At 38.0% G+C, this 17647-nt stretch overlaps 1 protein-coding gene across 4 annotated transcripts in view; it reads right to left on the reverse strand.

The window, feature by feature from the left end:
• Positions 1 to 17647, reverse strand: part of RABGAP1L (RAB GTPase activating protein 1 like) — a 742996-nt gene that overhangs the window by 88860 nt on the left and 636489 nt on the right. The gene's annotated exons all lie outside the window — the stretch shown is intronic.

The raw sequence follows: 17647 nt of genomic DNA on the forward strand, positions 1-17647 counted from the left end.
ATTACAAACACGCGCGCGCGCGCGCGCGCGCACACACACACATATACACGGAAGGGGGAAAACACCTTATTGCTAGGAAACAGAAGCAAGACTAATAGGCTTATTTAAACAGAAAATGCAATACTTTAAATAAATCCTCAAGATTAAAACAGCTTCAAACTGAGTTTGACCTTTGTTGGAGCTGGTAAAGCATTTTCACTTCATTTTTTCCCTACAATGCAGCTCTGCCTTTTAAAGCATTATTTTCCTTAAAAATTCTTCCAGCACATTCATCTTAACACTGACTAACCAGGTAAAAATTAAATGGTCATCAGGAGACAAGGTATTATAAAGCGTCAGGCAGTTCATACCTTTTCAATTCCTTTTTATCTTTTCAGAAGTACTTTAAAGGATACTGTGAATCTCTTCGTGCATTCACTAGCACCAGAAGGTTTCCGATTTATCTTGCAGGACCATTTTCTAGCTGTGAAAGCAATTCCTCTGACTTTCATATTTTCCTTTGCTCCAGTGACTCAGTGCTTCCACAATGATATCTGACTCAGGTGCACTGACAAAGACACCTGTTGTGGAAGGTAAAGAAACTACTTCCCATAATGCCTTCTTCCCTGCTGGCAACCACCCAGGGGCAAACAAGAATTATAACCGCATTTGAGCAGTTGCCTATGCACCCTGGGAGAGCACATTCGGTGTAACAATAGGTAATCATCTTGGTTAAGAACACTCGTAACCAAGAAAAAAAAAGGGGGGGCCAGGGAAAACAATAACAAATAGTTTTAGGTGCTGTGTGTTAAACTTATAAAACTTCTAAGGCATCAGATCAGGGCTGTAAGAGTGCAAAACACTTTTAGAAATATAAAGGCTGTAAAGACAGTTTTAAAATTACAAAAACAAAAGCTAACAATTTCAAATAATTAAGTCCTTTGAGAATTCCACACAGGTTCTTAGGTAAACAATTAGGTACCTTTAAAATGCTTCTGATTTATTACCTTCAGAAGACTCATTCTAATTTGCCACAGTGCCTTAGAATTATTAACAACATTTCACGCCTAAATCCAAGAGGTCCTCTCTCATAGCCACAGTCTATATGTTTTCTAGAGCAAGGACTCCTCTAAGTTTGATGGGCATCCTTCATTTTTGGTCACCCTTAAATGTTTTTCCATACTTCTGAGTCTGGGAAGCAAAAATTCAAATGTTCCTTTTGTCATACAGTTAAATGTATATTTGTGGTCTCAACAAAAAGCATACGTTTTGCAAACCAATGATCTATTTTAAAAATTGTCTTTGTGTTCTCTTTTCCTAAAGATATTTTCTCCAGTGTCAGAAATAACAGCTATCGTACCCTCCCAAACTTCAGGAGTCATTGTACACAGCCATGTTTACATACAGTACTTCACTCCCTTGCAAGACATCTTTCTTACTCTTGACTTTTTCCCGGTGAACTGATACCCACTGATCTCCCCGGATGGTTTCCACCTGAGCTTCTGCAGTACTCGACTTCACACTGTGCAGCTCCACGGAAAAAAGGCGTGGGGGTGGGGAATTACCTGAGCTCAAGGAGTGAAGTGCCGACAACACCAGTTGCTGCTAAAATTTACCAGGAGAGGATTGGGTATCAAACAGGCAGCAGAAAACACGGCACTCGTGGTAACCAACAGAGGGGCTCCAGTTCCAGCAGGAACCATCTAGCTGTCTGTCCCAGGGCAAGTCATTTGACCTCCCGAGGTTTCAGTTTCCTCATGGTCATGTAAATTGAGAGGGATGGAATATATCGGAGGTTTTCACGTGTACTCAGTGTGCTCAGAAAGAGTCAAAAGCAGTGTGTCCTATTTCCCTCCACTAAATAGGCTTATTGGGGGATTTGAAGGTGAAAATACCTTTTTAATCTCTATCAGAATAAAAAACGAAGGGGAACAGTAATTCCAGATGTTAAGAAAGTCCCCCCAGGGTTGCTATAATGTGTCCCGACAAATGCAGTCTACTTTGTACCCTAATTTGGATTTTCTAATATCAACTTTTCTGCTTTTAAAAGGGGATTTGGTGACAGTTGCTACACTTTTTATTAGCTACTCTTTACAGTCTTTCTGTTCAAAAGCCAAACTGCCTACAAAATAATTTTCAAAAGTCTCTCTAGATCTCACTAAGAACAAATTAACAAATAAAATATCTCCAAATATTTTTAAATGCTGTTTTAAAATTTTTACACAGATTTTACTCTGTTAGCTGATTTGTTCCAACAGCCATTCTTCTAGGATTATTACTATTTAACAAAAACATACCTGGGTCATACTAAATAGGCAGGAGTCTAATAAACCATTCCTGGCCTTCAGAGAACATCTATTCTCAAGTGTCAAATTTAGAAAGAGCCAAAACAAAAATCAAGAGAAGCCTGAATAAGATGTGAACTTTTTTTCAATTCTGTGTTCTCCCCAAATGCAGCAAAGCAATGTAGTTTAATTATGGGAGTAATATTCTTTTTATCCACCATCAAAGCAGCAAATACATTAAAAAATGATCACACATCATTAAAAAATTATCTCACCTCACAAGACTGGCTGTAAGGACCCTTTTCCCCATGCCTCAGGTTCTTCTTGTTGAACATTCTCATCACAACAGCCATAAAATCAGGATAAGACAGAAAGGAAGACAAAACCACCAGGACAGAAATATGGCCTAGAGGGCAGAAAGGTCTTCTATGTCCCCCACATGTACTGGCAAAGCCCTGTAGAGACTGTTCTTCGTTCCCCAGTGGTCTTTGTCTAATCATTCAGGAACATCTTTATATAGATTCAATTAATATATAATAGATTCATTCAATATAAACATTCATGAGGTATACATGACTCAATTTTAACGTACTGTCACAAAATGTTCATGGTATTGACATAAAGAACTCCAAGAAAGACAAAATTCTACAATTACTTTCTTAATCACAGGAAAACAATATTCCAAGTAGGTTTCTCTTTACACTTAGGAGTGCACATTACAGAACCCAAGTGCTCTAAGTGGCAGAACAAAAGATAAAATGAGAGAGAAACCATTGAAATATCAACAGAAGAAAGCTTTTCAGAATATTTTGGATTTCAGAATAGTCCAGTAACATGCTGAGTTTTTACAAAGGAAAAAGAACATGCAGTAAAAGATAAATAAGTGAAATCTTAGTTCTCTTTGAAATCATGCAAAGGTAAATAAAGAAAACCATTATTCTCGTGTCAAATTCCAACCATTCAGCTCATTATCTTTGCTATCTTTGCTAGTAATTGCTAGGCAAATTCAAAACCTCAGAAAACACATATTCTTTAAAAAAAAAAAAAATCCCTAGAGTTAAACTAAGAAAACAAAAACCAGTGGGACATAAATACTTGCTTAACAGTTACACTGGGTATCTTACTTCCTCATTTGCATCTCACTACAAAGAATGAAGGTGAGGTACATTCCAGACTATGAAAGAATAGCTGCAACTCTTTAACAAGTCAGCTTTCTACCTCATTTGCAACTCTGAAATCCACAGCCAACTATTAAAAACAAGACAACAGGTCCAACATGGAGTCACTTATGCTAAGCCCCATGTCACCAAAGACTTTGTTACAGTTTCCACTCTCCCAGAAATGAAATATTAAACCAGGAATCACCTCATCAGCACTAGTTAGGTAATCTGCCTGATAGACCCCTGCTATCCCCTAAAGGAAAGTAATCTTGTGATAACCAATCCACTTTTTTGCTTCATGTAACTTTCTTGTTCCTGCTTCCTTCTGCCTATAAAAGCCTTTCATTTTGTAAGGCTCCTTGGAGCTCCTTTCTATCTGCTAGATCGGCTGCCGTCCTTTCGTGAATTGTTGAATAAAGCCAATAAGATCTTTAAAATTTATTCAGTTGAATTTTGTTTTTTAACACAACACATTCACTTAAATTTTACCTAACCAAATATAAGCATTGCAAGTGCTCCTAAACATTCACTGATGTATGTTATCACCCCAAGCAAGGACGGTTTCAAACACATCTAAGAATACGAGTAATGCTTCATCTTGTCTCATTTTGAGCAGAATATACAACTGAATTGTAATTGCAAATAACTTTACCTTAATTTCTAAAGCATGTGAATAACTTTTTAGAGTTTTACTGACCACTAAATCAAACCATTCCACATGGAACATGTTTCAAATTCCTTTTTCACAAGGTCAGAAGGTAGGTTTAGAGAACAACAAAGTGTTAACTCATTTTCATTCAAGTGTTCATTTGTCTCAAGTTCTTCCTGTAGGGTTGGTGACCCAACCTGGATAACTCTTGCAAATGGGCCCTCAGATCCCTGTAGTAGGTCATATACAGAAGCTTGCAGTGGTGGACTTGGCTAAAATCCTGCAGTTAAAACTGGAAGAATTTAATGGTATGTGAATTATATCAATTAAAATTAAAACAGCAGCATTTACTAAATGCATGCAATGTGCATGGGGAGGGCTTATAAATGTGTAATATAGTAACATATAATCTAGTTATAATAATGACTAATATATACTAAAAATTCTATAATAATAATGCAGCTAGTATTTAGTAAGTACTCACTATGTCCTAGACATAGAATCTCATTTAACCTTTGCATAAGTCAGTGAGCTAGGTACTATAAATATCCTTGCTTTGTAGATGAAGTAACTAAAGTGTGGAGAAGTTTAGTGATTTGACTCCATTCTCACAGCTAGAAATGGAACTGACAGAATTCAAAAACAAGCCTGTCTGGCTGCAAAGTGCATGCCCTTCATGACTAAAGGAAGATAAGGGAAGTAAGCAAACATGTAGGGAGAATCAGCCCTGTGCCAGACACCACTGCTTCTCCCACGCTGGGATCTCCTTGACACACACACTTAAGGTTACACAACACAATACACCATGTCTGTCAAGTCATATTAGGATTGTAATTGAATTAAGTCCTTTTGCAGACAGGAAAGTCTTCATGGAAAAAATGGATTGGATTTTCATAAGCAAAGTGAAGTAATTAGCCTGGCCTGAGTGGTGAATTTATGTTAGGTACAGTAGGAGGTACAGTTTCAAAGGCAGATTTGAATCAGCCTGTGGTAGGTTTCCAATCTCAGGTCAGCAAATTTGGAATACAAGGTATGTAGGCCAAGGGCAGTCCTTGAAGACTACAGGGTTTCTGCCATTCTAGCCTCCATTTTTTATCATTAGAGTAAGTATAGCATAATGGTTAACACATGGGCTCCAGGGTTCAAAATACCCTGGTTTGATACAATGCTCTGACACATACTAGCTGTTTGACCATGAACAACTTCCATAAGCTGTCTCACTCTTGGTCTTCTCATCCATAAATGAGATAATTATAACAGTGCTGATATTATAAGGAATAAGGTAATGCACATAAAAGCCCTTAGTAAGGTGCCAAGCTCTATAAAGTATTTGATTAGTGATAGTTGCTTTTATTATCAACATTATAAAAATGATGGAGAGTTCCCTGGTAGTCTAGTGGTTAGGATTCGGGGCTTTCATTGCTCTGGCCTGGGTTCAATCCCTGGTCAGGGAACTGAGATCCTGCAAACTGCACGGCACAGTGAAAAAAAAAAAAAAAAAGAAAGAAAGAAAAAAGATGACGGGAGCGGTAAGATCATATGCCAAAAACTGAGGAGAAGATGTAATATACCCTTTAGAAATGAGGTGGGGTCTCTTCTCAGTACATAAGAACAGAGTCAATGCCTCCATTTTCTATTTTCTTGTCCAATTAATAAAAATACTGGAGGGAGAAATAAAAGGTGTCAGACAACTCCAATCCTGTACCAGTTTTCCCTACACAATGAATCTTTCTAGATGTTGCTTTATTTGAGAGCAATCTGGTAATTTACACAAGTCCTTCTGTCAGAAACAATTGAGGCAGGTCAGAGGAGGTAAAAGGTTGATAATGGGTTGGGAGGGGATCTCTTACAGTCTAGCTTCCCTCTCCAGTTTCCTGACTACAATGCAAACAGAGCCTAATCAATTACCTCTTATTAAATTGAGCAATTGTGACAAGAACAGGGAACAAAGAGAGCATTTGTTGTATAACGATATTCACCAGTTATAACCTGATCAAGGAAACACTGTTACTATGGGCTATCATGTGGAAATACATAATCCTTCTTTATAACTGTATTATAAAAAGATTTTCCAGTGTTCATTTGGATCTTAGAGTCAAAAGAAATATCCTATGCAACAGGTTAGAGTAACAGCTTATCCAGAAGCTCAGAACTGACCAATAAACCTGTAATCTACTTCGTTCAAAGATATCAACTGAATTTGATTAGGGGTAAAGACGGAAGGAGGGGGGAAAAAACCCACAAATTTAACAGTTATTTTGCTGGGGGGAGCTTTAACTACATTGTACCTCTTTTAGTTTTTGCAACAATACTGTGAAGCTGGTTTTATTATCCCCATTTTACAGAAGAGGAAACCACTGCCCTAAGTTTATTTGAGATTACACCACTAGTAAATCAGAGACATGATTAAAACCGAAATACGTGATTACAAAAGCTCTGGGGTTTTTTTCTGCTTTTTGTTTTTTCTCCACCTACAACAAGTTCTGCATAACATGAATTCAAGAGAGAAGAAAAAAAAAAATTCAATTTGGAGATCCTGAAATAGAAACTTTAAAATTTCTAAAGCGGGACTCTGTATTTCTCTTCTCTTAGTATTTTGTTTTTCATATTATATCATTATATATTGAAAATATGAACTAAAAACTCATTGCATCTGATAATATTATTTATTAGGCATTTGCAAATACAAAGAAAAAGAAAAGACTGGAGGCAAACTACTGACAAGTGCAATGCACATATTAACAGTCTGTTACAACAGAAAATACCATGTGGACTGAGGCAGCGTTCTTTGAACTGTCAATGGTGGCTTTCATGATGCTAAAAATTGGCTTTTTCTTTGCGTTAAGGGCAATAGTAAATTGCTTAAAATTGGTTATTAGTAAAATAATAAAAAGTATTAACTTTTTAACAGCAGTGGCAATGCCCAAAGCATTCTAATTTTATTCATTTTGATAAGAGTTTATTTTTTATGTTCAATCTAAAAGTTTTTCCCAAAAAGTGATCATTTCAGGTTTAAGAATTGTTATGTGTCATCATACAGAACATCTCTCTAATATCATGAGGATCATAAAAATAGCTAAAATCCGTATGCTTTAATTCCTCTTCAAATTAAGCAGGAAGTTAAGAGATAATATTAGTGCCTGCATAGCTGACCAAAGATTTTATTTTCAGTAAGAAAGTCGAATATGATAACCGCCTTTAGGCATAAGGACATATGTATTCTGCAAAACATCTTTCTTATTTTAAATGTCCATTTGAGATCTAAGTAATGCTGCAAATATTTAGGTGGAAAAGGCCTATTTACTAGTTAACCAAATACATAACGAATCAAACGCAAAACAAGCAGCTGTCAATTTCTAGAATTTCTGGCTATGCCTTCCTTATTTTGTTGTCCTTATTATCCTGTACTAAAATATTCAATGTGTTCTTAAATATAAATTTTAAATGTTCAAAACTGCTATGAAACTGTTATTTTATATTAAACTTAGCACACATTTAGGGAGAATTTTAATTATGCAATGTAATATGGGATTATGACTTATAATACTAAAATGACCAACATTTAACTATTATTGAAATAATGGTGAAACAAAAAATTACTTTAGCTGAGATTATATGTTTCTATACTAGCAAATCTGAATAAATGGTCAGATTGTAAAACCGAATACAAATATGTATTAAATATCAGTGGTTTGTGGAGAATTTAAATTTTTGTAAATAGTGTCTTTTGCTTCTCCTAATGGCCAACTAGTTCTTCGTCACTTCACTACTTGTATCTCTCTTTCAAAGAGTGCAAAAATAGGGAAAGAAGGAAAATCTCTGATTTGTGACTCTAATTGGTAGATGTTATTTCTAATCATCTATGTCAAATAGGCTATGGGAATAAGTTAAAATTAAGAGCTAAAATAAATAAAAGTTTCAGTTTATGAAAATTTCAGTTATCAAATGTTCTAGCCATACTTTCAATTTTCTATTCCCATGTATAAGGAGAACTGCCTAAAATAATTACAGGAAAACTGGCTCATAAGCCTGGCTAAATAAACTTAATGTTAAGCAGAGTTCTGGTATTAAACTTTATAAAGGATAAAAGAAATTGCCCATTATCTATGCTTGCAAACACAGAATTGAAGCATGAATAAGTGGCTGCTTTTATTAACTATTTTATTTACTATTAACAGTCTTGTGAATTTTTTTTTTTTTTTCCCCCTGGAAAAACTGAACAGTAAGCTGGTCTTGAAGCTAACATGTTAATGTTCAAAGAGTTTTTTAAACTTCAACCATAACATTATTTTCTTTGTCTTCTCTCCATTCTTCTCCCCATTATCTATCTCCCTTTCTCTGTCTCTCTCTCTCTCTCTCTACATACCTCTCTTAAAAGATTATTTTTTGTCCTAAACTATTTGACTCTTTGGCACATACTGTATTCATTTTCACATACATCTTTAAACTTAACTCCAGTTATTCTACACTGTTCTCTTTCTACAAGGGTTGACAATATGAGATGTGAACACAGTATATACGGTTTTACAGATTATAGTTTATTAATGGGTCCTACATTAGCCAATTATAGGTGAATTACCCTATTATTTATAGCTATTGCAGCTTTCAGTAATTAACTTTTTTAAAAAAAAAAAAAACACTATTTTACGTTAGGATAATATTTTACTGAAGATATTCCATTAAGAAAAAAAAAGCACCTTCGACATGTGGAGAGGATAATTAACCATTATGCAAGATGATATTCCAGAAGTTATTTCCTGTGAAAGAAAATAAGCTATAAATTTGGCCAAAGCCTGCAAGATAGCAGCCATTTTGTAAAGGAGTTTCATTCCAAGACTAAAGTTCTCCTGAAAGCACATGCAATTTCTTTTTAATGCAGATGGCTTGGCACTATTAATATAAGTTGCTTGTGCTCTTTTTATTAATATTTTTGTAGAAGTGGTCTTTAACTTTTCAACACCGCAGAATACAAAAGGAGCCCCAGGGCAGTTGAACAGAGCAGAGTGAAGCAAACAGGTCTCAAATTTGGATAACACTAAAGCTCTGTATGCCAGAGTGGGAAGACTTAAGCTTCTGACAAGCGAACATGCCAAGGCTAAGTGACAGGAGTCTCATAGGAGACTGCAATGAGATAGCACCACTTCCCACCCCAAGCCCTTAGCTCAGATGACTCTTCTGAGATACTTCTGGGTCAAAATACCAAAAATAAAACCATTATGGGTAATATCAACAATTTCAATTGAATCTCTAAGTATTTCCCTCTCTTAAAACCTTAATGTATTTCTTCCTTAAAAAATTAGCCTCTTCGGCATTAAAAAGCAATATTGTAGAATTCTGTATCCAATGAATTAGGAATCATTTCTTTAGTCAGCATTATCACTGATAGGGTATTCTGTTAGAAAAGAATAACTAAAGCAAATGATGAACACAGAGCAATGTTAAGAGGTTGATGGGAGAAAAGAGACTTTCATGTTAAACATACTATGTGTTTTGTTTCTGGTGCAAAATATGTAGCATATGTAAATTAACCAAAAAAATAAAAAGCAGAACTTGAAAGAAATTCTAAGTGAAACAAACTTCCTCTTGATTTTAATGGTCAATAAAGAAATACATAAATTTAAAATAAGTAAGTCCTTTAAGGCTTTACTAGATATAGGCTTATTAGTTATTTTGGCGGTTGCTAAGCAACATTCTCTTCTGTAGGGCTAACCCATGTGAAATTAGCAGGTTTTCAGAAAAAGATAAATTGAATGCAAAATCAGGGAACAGAATTTGAAAAGCAAAACGGAAAATGCGTTAACCAGCTAATTAGGCGGTAAGAGAGGTTTAGTGACTTTTGCAATAATGGTTAAGCATTTTGTTTTCCACTGGCACCAAATAAGATGGTACTTTAGCACATTAATATTTCAACTTTATTGAAATGGTGATGATTATACTCACCTTTATACTCAACAGCCTAATTATTTTGAATATCTCAAATTAAATCATATCAGGATATACTCCAATTACTACTACTAATAGTGATCTCTATAAATCTCTTTCTCTAACAGTATTTTCTTCAAATCCTCAGTTTCAAGATACGTCATAAGCCTGGTTTACACTATCTTAGTAAAGCTATGGCTTCATGATGTTGCTTAAACTACTAGATCCCTGAAAATTTTGTTCTTTAATGTCAGCATTTTGGAATAATCTTTTTTACAGATCTTACTATAGCAACTCTGAGTAAAAAGGAATGGTATTTAATCTATTAGGTATAATAATGGAAACTTTTTAAAAAGGAAAAATGCAAATAACCAAAGGGAAAATTACTGTAGAATTTCAACTGTTGTTGGGAAAGAAAAGATAGTAAGTAGAATTCCAGGTCTATCATTTTGAGGATTCAAGGGAAATTCCCCACCCTACCCTTGCACTTCCCTCCCTCCTCATTTTTAATATTATGTCGCAAATTGTGTAAATGCTGTAGGGTTGCAACTATCAATCCCGTTATTCACAAAATCAATTCCTCCCTGAGTTTTCTTAAAGTCCACTTTGAACAAACCTTGATGCAGAGTCTAGTGAGGGTTAACTTTAACAAATGAGCCAATGAAAAGAACCTACAAATATGATGAATATCTACACGGAGGAGAAGGAAGTGCCTTGTGCCTCGGTTGTAAACATGGCTTGTATTGGTTCTGCAACCAAAACGCCATGTGAACTTAGACAGGCAGCTTCTTATTTTATTTTAAAACAACAGCATTGGACTAGATGATTGGTCGAGTCCACTTTAGCTTTACAGTCCATGATTCCATTGTGAAGCATACTATTATACAAGAATTGTTATCTATGAAAGAATTACTCAGTCCTTAAACCTGCTCAGATGGGACAATTAATACCAATTAGTAGGATCTTTTAAATGCTTCCTCTTGAGGCAGGCACAAGAGGAAGGGGATATATGTATACATATAGCTGATTCACTTTGTTCTACAGCAGAAACTAACACAACATTGTAAAGCAATTATACTCCAATAAAAATAAATAAATAAATGCTTTCTCTTTATTGTTTTCCCATAGTAATAACATTGCTTTGGACTACACTCAAGAATCCATTGTCAAGATCTAACTATCCAGGTAAGAGTAACATCTAAGAGTCAGCAAGCAGTTTGTCATGATGTGCATGGCTGAGATGTGAGATTTTAATGACCTTTACTTTCTTTCCAAGACCTACCAGAATTAAACATGAGTAGACACTCCAATTTGAAGAACTCATCCTGAGTCACAGAGTCACATATAGAAAAGTTTATCAACCTTGGTATTATTAACATTTGGGGATGGATAATTTTTTGCTGTATGGAGTTGTCCTGTGCATTTTAAAATATTTTGTACCATTACTGGCCTCTACACATTAGAAAACAGTAGTAGCTCTCCCCCAAGGTTGTGACAAAATTTTCCATACATTGCCAAATGTCCCCTGGAGGTAAAAACAGCCCTGAGTTGGGAACCGTGGATATACAGTAAATTAAATTTATGGAGAGGGATTCTTTTTTTTTTTTTTTTTGTGGTACGCGGGCCTCTCACTGTTGTGGCCTCTCCCGTTGCGGAGCACAGGCTCCGGACGCACAGGCTCAGCGGCCATGGTTCAAGGGCCTAGCCGCTCTGCGGCATGTGGGATCTTCCCGGATCGGGGCACGAACCCGTGTCCCCTGCATCAGCAGGCAGACTCGCAACCACTGTGCCACCAGGGAAGCTCAGGGATTATTTCTGATCCCAAATTGACTTCAAACCATCAGACGTTTAAAAATAATTTCTGTAGTTTCAAACTCAACTGATGATGTCTCAGAATTATCCAAAAGGGACTTCCCTGGTGACGCAGTGGTTAAGAATCTGCCTGCCAATGCAGGGGACACGGGTTTGAGCCCTGGTCCGGGAAAATCCCACATGCCGCGGAGCAACTAAGCAACTAAGCCCATGCACCACTACTGAGCCTGCGCTCTAGAGCCAGCGAGCCACAACTACTGAGCCCGTGTGCCACAACTACTGAAGCCTGCGCACCTAGAGCCCGTGCTCCGCGACAAGAGAAGCCACCGCAATGAGAAGCCCGTGCACCACAACGAAGAGAAGCCCCCTCTCGCTTCAACTAGAGAAAGCCCGTGTGCAGCAACAAAGACCCAGTGCAGCCAAAAATAAATAAATACTTATTTTTTTTAAAAAAAGCTAATAGCCTCACTAAGTTTAAATTATGTTATCTAAATGAAAAAAAATACGCAAAAAATGAGTCATTGATTAATAGCTGTGACAAATTTTCTTTCACTTTGACAAGGTCTTTGCCTCAGAGATTACAACCAGAACATTCAAATACTTTTTTGTTTTTCAGCTTTTTTGAGGTATAATTGACGAAAAAGTATGTATTTAACATATACAACTTGATATTTTGATATTAAATATTTTTAAAATTGGAAAATCACAAATCACCTGTGGGTATCTCATTGTTGTAAGTATTGTCTATGTATCAGTACTAATTAGTCACATGTTGAAATATGCATCATTCAACTTCATCAATCAGTTTTATAAAGCAGTGAAAGGGAGCAGAATATGCCACCAAAAAAATGCCTCTTAGGCATAATGATTATTTTAGGGTGACTATTTTTAAGAAACAGCAGACATAGGAAAAGCTCTGAAAATCAAGTAAAAGTTACCCTTTTGTAAGAGACACTTACATTTTATAAGAGCAGTCTCCATTTTTAAGTGTGTCTCCGTCTCTGTACAGGAAGAGAGGATGATTCTAAATTTCTAGAAACTCTTATCATTGGAGAAGGCAAGGACTTGACTCTGCATAACAACCTTGCCCTTGTTTACTGTGCTTTTCCTGGCAACCTCCCATTAATGGCTGTCCCCCCAAACATCATTTGTTTTTAGCTGGAGATATTATTTAAGGTGGTTGCTTGGGCTACGTGGGGAAGGTACTCAGTTTTCCTAGGTATCTCCCGTGTATGCAGGAGGTATGCATGTTATTAAACTTCTGTTTGTTTTTATCCTATTAATCTGTCTTTTATTACAGGAGGTGTCTCAGCCAAGAACATAGAAGGATAAAGGGAAAATTATTGATGCCTCCCCTACACTAGTATCTATGAATTTCAGAGACACAGGGTTCTAAAGGGTTTTCAGATTCTTATGTTTCTGAAGGTGATCACAATACACCACCCCAAAATTATGCCAAGGTGACTTAAGGATTATTTGGAGCTGAAGGCAACTGAGAAACAGCAGACACAGGAGGAGCACTCTGCCCTCCCCCATCTGCCCAAAAGCAGGGCATACGTTTCTCTTTTGCAAAGGAAATTTCCCTTTGTAAAGGTGCCCCCTCTACAACCCTTATCTACCATGTCTGCCCCATACGTTTCCTAGTCATCTTCCCACAATTCACCCCCCTACAAGCCCCAACCCCTTCTTCCTCTGTCTAGTCACAATTTATCACCCTTTGTTAAATGGTCCCCAGGTCTCACGGCCTCTTTGGTTTTTCACTTCTTTTCTATGAAGTTTCCAGTCATGTAAAAGTATTAACATCTATAAAGAAACATATGCCTTTTGTCAGTTTAATTCACAGGCCCCAAGAAACAAAACCTGAGAGGGTGGAAAAAGGGTTTTCTCCCCACACTCATACACCATCACCATAAAACCTGAGACTGTGAGCCACGTGGCAGAGGGGTCCTCCTGGGTTCCCTTACCTTGCTGCTCTCCACCTTGTCGCCCCTTCCCAATAATGGCTTTTGCTCTGTCAGTACATGTGTCTCCTCGGACAATTCATTTCCAAATGTTAGACAAGAGCCCACTCTCGGGCCTTGGAAGGAGTCCCCCTTCCTGCAACAAAATGAGGAAACCAAAGCCTAGGGGCTTAGGCAACTGAAACGGGGGACACAGAAAGGATTTGTACCTGGGAGGGCCCCACTTGCTGCTAGGTTTCAATAGGAAGCACTGACTCTGATCAAAGCTATGTAACTACACCCATCACCTCTTTAGCTCTTATTCTATATGCATCCCAGGGGCTGAGATCTACAGCTTGTCAGGCTTTGGTTTGCCACACCCTGGCACACCCCATCAAAGACATTGCTTTTCTCCCACTTGGCTTTGTTTTCTTCTTCCTTCTTATGCTACTTTCTCCCTTTCATTTTCCTCTCATTTTTTAAAATGTAATTTATTATTGCCTAGAAGGTCCCTGATTTCCAAAGGGCAGATTCAAACAGCTACTAATTAGGGAAGGGAGGGAATGCAGAAACAAAGGAGGAGCAGTCAAGAAACAACAGTGCACGGGCTTCCCTGGTGGCGCAGTGGTTGAGAGTCCGCCTGCCAATGCAGGGGACATGGGTTCGTGCCCCAGGCCTGGGAGGATCCCACATGTCGCGGAGCAGCTGGGCCCGTGAGCCATGGCCGCTGAGCCTGCGCATCCGGAGCCTGTGCTCCGCAACGGGAGAAGGCCACAACAGTGAGAGGCCCACGTACCACAAAAAAAAAAAAAAAGAAAGAAAGAAACAACAGTGCACGGGCTTCCCTGGTGGCGCAGTGGTTGAGAGTCCGCCTGCCAATGCAGGGGACACAGGTTCGAGCCCTGGTCTGGGAAGATCCCACATGCTGTGGAGCAACTAGGCCCGTGAGCCACAACTACTGAGTCTGGAGCCTGTGCTCCACAACAAGAGAGACCACAATAGTGAGATGCCTGCGCACCGCGATGAAGAGTGGCCCTGGCTTGCCACAACTAGAGGAAGCCCTCGCACAGAAAGAAGACCCAACAAAGAAAGAAAGAAAAGAAAGAAAGAAAGAAAGAAACAACAGTGCACTGATAAAGCAGGGTCTTGGTTCCTCCTCAAGGGATATATTGATACATAACAATACCTTTGAGTTCTTCTGCTGGAACTAAGGTCCCCACCCAGGTGGAGGATGGTAACTTTGCTCAACACAAGATTCCTGGAGCACTACCCTGCTACCTCACCACCAACAGATCAGAAGAAGGTCACACACCTGTAGCCCTCACCCCAAATTTTGCCTATAAAAACTTTTTCCCAAAAATCATCAGGGAGTTCAGGGGTTTTTTGAGCAAGAGCCACCTGTTCTCCTCGCTTGGCCCTTCAATAAACCTTTTGCTGCTCCAAACTCCGACATTTCGTTTTTGTTTGGTCTCACTGTGTGTTGGGCACGTGAACTTGGGTTCGACAACACTGTCAAGGAGAAACTGTTGCTGGTGGAGATCTATAAAAACAGGTGATGCGGTGGATAGAGCCTCCATGCTTTTAGGGTTATACCACTTGATTAACTTGATTTGCTATTAGGTGGGGTGTAGATTGGGAGGAAGAGTGTGGTGTTGTTTTAAGCTTAAACTTGGAAAGGTTTCCTTGTGTGTTTACCCTGGGGCTTTTTAATCTAAAGGTATAACTTTAAAATATAATAAATAAAACAGAAAAATAAAAGGTAGACCCAGTAAAATGTAGTGGCGAACCTTTGGTTGCTTCTGTATAAATTTTATTTTATTTCATTCATTTTATTTATTTATTTATTTTTTTTTTCTGGGCCACACTGTGTGGCCTGTGGGATCCCAGTTCCTGACCAGGGATAGAACTTGTGCCCTCAGCAGTGAAAGTGCGGAGTCCCAACCACTGGATCGCCAGGGAATTCCCTATGGGGATATATGTATATGTATAGCTGATTCACTTGTTATAAAGCAGAAACTAACACACCATTGTAAAGCAATTATACTCCAATAAACATGTTAAAAAAATAAAATAAAAAATTTTAAAAATTTAAAAATAAATTTGTCCAGGTATTCCTATATGTAATTAGTCAGTTTGATCTGAGAGCATTTGCATGGGAATAGGACTATATAATATTTTAAAATTAAGAAATATGCCAAAAACTTGGCCTCTGTGCACAGGTGTCAAATTGAATCTCAGAGACAGAGTTTTGGGTGATGCAGAAAAGAATAGCTTTATTGCTTTGCCAGGTAAAGGGGGGACACAGCAGCCTCATGCCTCAAAAACTGTGTGTCCCAACCCGGGAGGTTTTGGTGAGGAGTTTTATAGCAATGGTTCAAGGGCAGAGTTGCTAACAAGGATCAGGGTGTATGAAGGGCCTGCACTCCTTAATCTGGCCTCAGGTGGTCTCCTGATGAGCTTCTCTAGTTTCTTTGATCTGGCCTCAGGTGGTCTCCTCCCTTGTCTCTGCATTCCCTCCCTTCCCTGATTAGCAACTGTTTGAATCTGCCCTTTGGAACTCAGGAAAGGTCACGGGGGCTGGAGTCTATTCCCTACAAACAAGAAACGGGGGACACAGAAAGGCTCCCATGCCCAGGAGCCCCACAGGGTCCTGCTTGGCTTCAAGAACACAAATTATCTTCTCATTTGAACTGTCCATTTAATGAAAGCTATGCTCTGTTAGTACAAACAAATAAAAATGGGCCACTGCATAAACATCAATCAATCATTAAAAATTGGCTTAAAACAATTCAAATACTAAAAGGCAGTTGATACTTTACTTTTTATGGTACTTTAGTGAAATTCAAGAGAACACATAGTTACAGAGGTTTTCCTATGTACAGAGGAGAGTGCTAAACATCGGGGGTACCAGAATGAAAAACTCAAGGAATTCGAACTTTAATCAATAGGCTGTAGGAAGAAAATGAAAGAAATTTCTATACACGATGAAAATCCATGTATTAATCCCTCATTTCCCATAAAAAATAAACAAATGTCTTTTAATCTCATTTCATTTAAAATGTCTTTGATTTGAGCCTTTCTTTTCTGATTTTAACAGTCCCTCTATCTCAAGAGCCTGTATCTTTGTTTACCAGGTACAGAAAAAAAGGCCCATTGAAGGGGAGTAGAATGCTTACTTCAGGATCCTATGAAATCACAGGTGGAATTTAGACTAATATGGTGTAAGAGCTGTACAGGGCCTCTGGGGTCCTCTAACTCAACTGCTTATATCAAAGGCCCCAAATAAAGCTATTCAGTGGTGAAGTTAAGGTGGGAATAAGCACTCTTGACTCTTAAGCAAGGGCCCTAATAGAAGCCAAAGCAGGTCTTGCCTTTGTTCTATGTATAAGATACAGTCACTCCCAGTCTTCCACAGAGCACAGCTAAACTCCTAGGGCTAAATAAGGTGAAAATAAGCTTCCTCCAGAACCTTTTAGACTGGAGAGTCTCTAGGCCCAAATAGGGCCATCAGAATGGTCCATGGTGGCTGCTCTGTCAGATTGTTATAGATTCCCAAAACAAGACCAGAAATGGATTAGTCTCTACTACTAAAACACAGGATATAGGCTCAATGCTAACTGACTCCCCACACTTAATATAAACTCAGGCTTTCCTCAAAATATGATTTTAGGTAATTTCTTCTCCTTACTGAGAATACTAGACCTTCAAAGGGGCTGGGATAAGAGAGGAGAGAGAATATTTTAAAAAGCATTTTTAAAAAAGCATTTACATTGGGTATTGCAGTTAGAATTTTTAATAGGCAAGAAGTTTTACTTCAAATTCACTAGTGGAATCTAAATATATTGCTCATTTCCTGGCTGCTTAGGCCATTAAGCATCTAATCTATTTCCTGAGCTGAAA

The sequence above is a fragment of the Kogia breviceps genome, chromosome 1 (assembly GCF_026419965.1).
Source record: "Kogia breviceps isolate mKogBre1 chromosome 1, mKogBre1 haplotype 1, whole genome shotgun sequence".
Taxonomy (NCBI): Eukaryota; Metazoa; Chordata; class Mammalia; order Artiodactyla; family Physeteridae; genus Kogia; species Kogia breviceps.